This window comes from Schistocerca gregaria, chromosome 3 (genome assembly GCF_023897955.1).
Source record: "Schistocerca gregaria isolate iqSchGreg1 chromosome 3, iqSchGreg1.2, whole genome shotgun sequence".
In the NCBI taxonomy this organism is placed as follows: Eukaryota; Metazoa; Arthropoda; class Insecta; order Orthoptera; family Acrididae; genus Schistocerca; species Schistocerca gregaria.
This window is the reverse complement of record NC_064922.1, coordinates 914,371,663-914,373,883: the sequence shown is the minus strand read 5'-3', so window position 1 is coordinate 914,373,883 and position 2,221 is coordinate 914,371,663.

The following is a 2,221-nucleotide window of genomic DNA, read 5'->3' as shown; positions in this document are numbered from 1 at the left end:
GAAATTTACTGCTCTGATTGTAAGGATAGCTGTATCGGGCAAACGGGAAAGAATCTTGAAACTCGAGAAAAGGAACACACTCAATTAAAAATGAAAAAGTAGCAAGTAAACCCACTTTCGTGGCTCACCTCGCACAAGACAGTCACACTGCACACAGTATCGTAAACAACCACGTAATCCTCCTTGCAATAAAGAATGCGTACGTTATGGAAATTTAAGAAAAAAAAAATACAGAAACTTACGTCCTCCTAAAAAAAACTCCAAGGAAATGTCGCTAAACGAGCAAAGCACAGTAAGAAACACCAGTTTCTTGCATATCTGTCGCCCCATTACTGACAACGTGCTTTAAAGACGCCCCCCAACTTTGCAGCTGTGCCTAGACGTCTGTCAACATACTTTTTTGTGAGCAGTTGGAAATGTGTCCAAGCTATAGCTGGAAATGCATCCAAGCTACGCTAGAGCCCTATACAGTTCCCGGTGGTTTAAATTTTGCTCGTTAAAGGATGCAACCTTGCGCTCCACTTGGACGCCGCGTATACTGCAACTTCACTGTCCAGTTGCATTAATGTCAGCACTTGTTAAAAGCATGAATAGCCATGATCGTCCGTAGGGTTTGTACTGTATATGTTCATCGTCCTTCGGTCCACACTGAAAATTCGAAATCTCCACCAATGACAAATGAGGGACAGAGAGCGACGCCAGTTAAAAGTAAAATTGCAGTTGTTATCACACTGAACTCTTTGTTTTCCTGTGTTTATAATAATGAGCTACTGTTTCCTATAAACTAGAAGGACAAGGTTATTATAAATGATTGAAGCGATTTCGTAAACTCACTGTAGCTACGTTACTTGACATATTGTCACAAAATTTAACACTCATATAGAAAAACACGTGCGGACAAAGCGCATTTTATGTTTGAAATGTATTGACCTCACTTTGCTGTAACAGTGCAATGACATTTCAGGACGAAGTTCAACAAAGCTTTACCAAATGCCAGCTCAATTCGGCGATTGTGTGCGCAGTTTGAAGCTTCAGAATGCCTTGCAACGGGTCGGTCTGCAGTGAGTGGAAGAAACCGTTGAACGCGCAGGCGAGTCACACGTAGCTCACAGGGCAAGCAGAGAGCTGAACATACCATAACCTAAGGTGTGCAAGGTCTTAAAGAAACGAATGAAGATGAAACCTTACCGCTCACAATTGATACAAACCCTGACTCCCGATGACGAAGTCAGACACTGAATTTTTGGGACAGCTGCAACAGCTTGTGGAAGGTGTTCGATTTTGCAAGAAACTCGCTTCAATGATGAAGCAACTCTTTTTGTGAATGTCACAGTGGACAGGCACAATGTGCGAATCCGGAGGACAGAGAATTCCCAGCACATTTACCGAATGTTAGCGTTCTTTTACCCATGTTGGATCTTATGAACACTACGGCCTTTGTGGTGGTGAACGACGCAACAGGCCACAAACACTTTATAAAATGTAATATTTTAGTGTACTGAAATAGAAAAATGTAAAAAGTGTTTGCGGTTGGTTGCGTCGTTCGCCAAACATATTTAACGTGTACTGTCTAGCCTCGTAGTTTAAAGCCTATGGCCCCGTTTTCTTCTGCAAAAAGACCGTTATAGGACACATGTATGTGGACATGCTGGAAAACTGGTTATTGGCACAACTCGAGGCCTACAACGTGGGCTTTATCCATCAATACGATTGTGCTCCACACAGTTTCCATCATTATGTTGGCGAATTCTTAAAGACAAAATTGATTCACAGATTGATCGGTCGTGGTGGGGTTGATGATCAGATATACATGTCATGTTCTCCATGCTCTCCCTACCCAACCCTATGAGATTTATTTTGTGTGGGTCAATGAGAAAGATTCAGTCTTTATGTCTCCTCTACCAACACACCTACCAGAACTGCGAGCCCGTATCAGCAGTGCTTTTGAACAGATTAATAGGTACACGCTGCACCGAACGCGGGAGAACTTGTTTATAGAAATGACATCTGCATAATCAGCGGGTGGGCACCCGTGGACCACTTGTAATATGTCAAAAAAGCATTTTGAGTTTTGCTATGTGTGTGCCAAGCCCTGTGGCGATGTGCCAAATGATATAGCTACAGCGAATCTTGAAATCGAGTCAATCATTTATAATAAATTTGTACAACGTTGTGTGGATGCGGTGAAGGAAGCGACGCCTAACATATTTTCTCCGGTTGT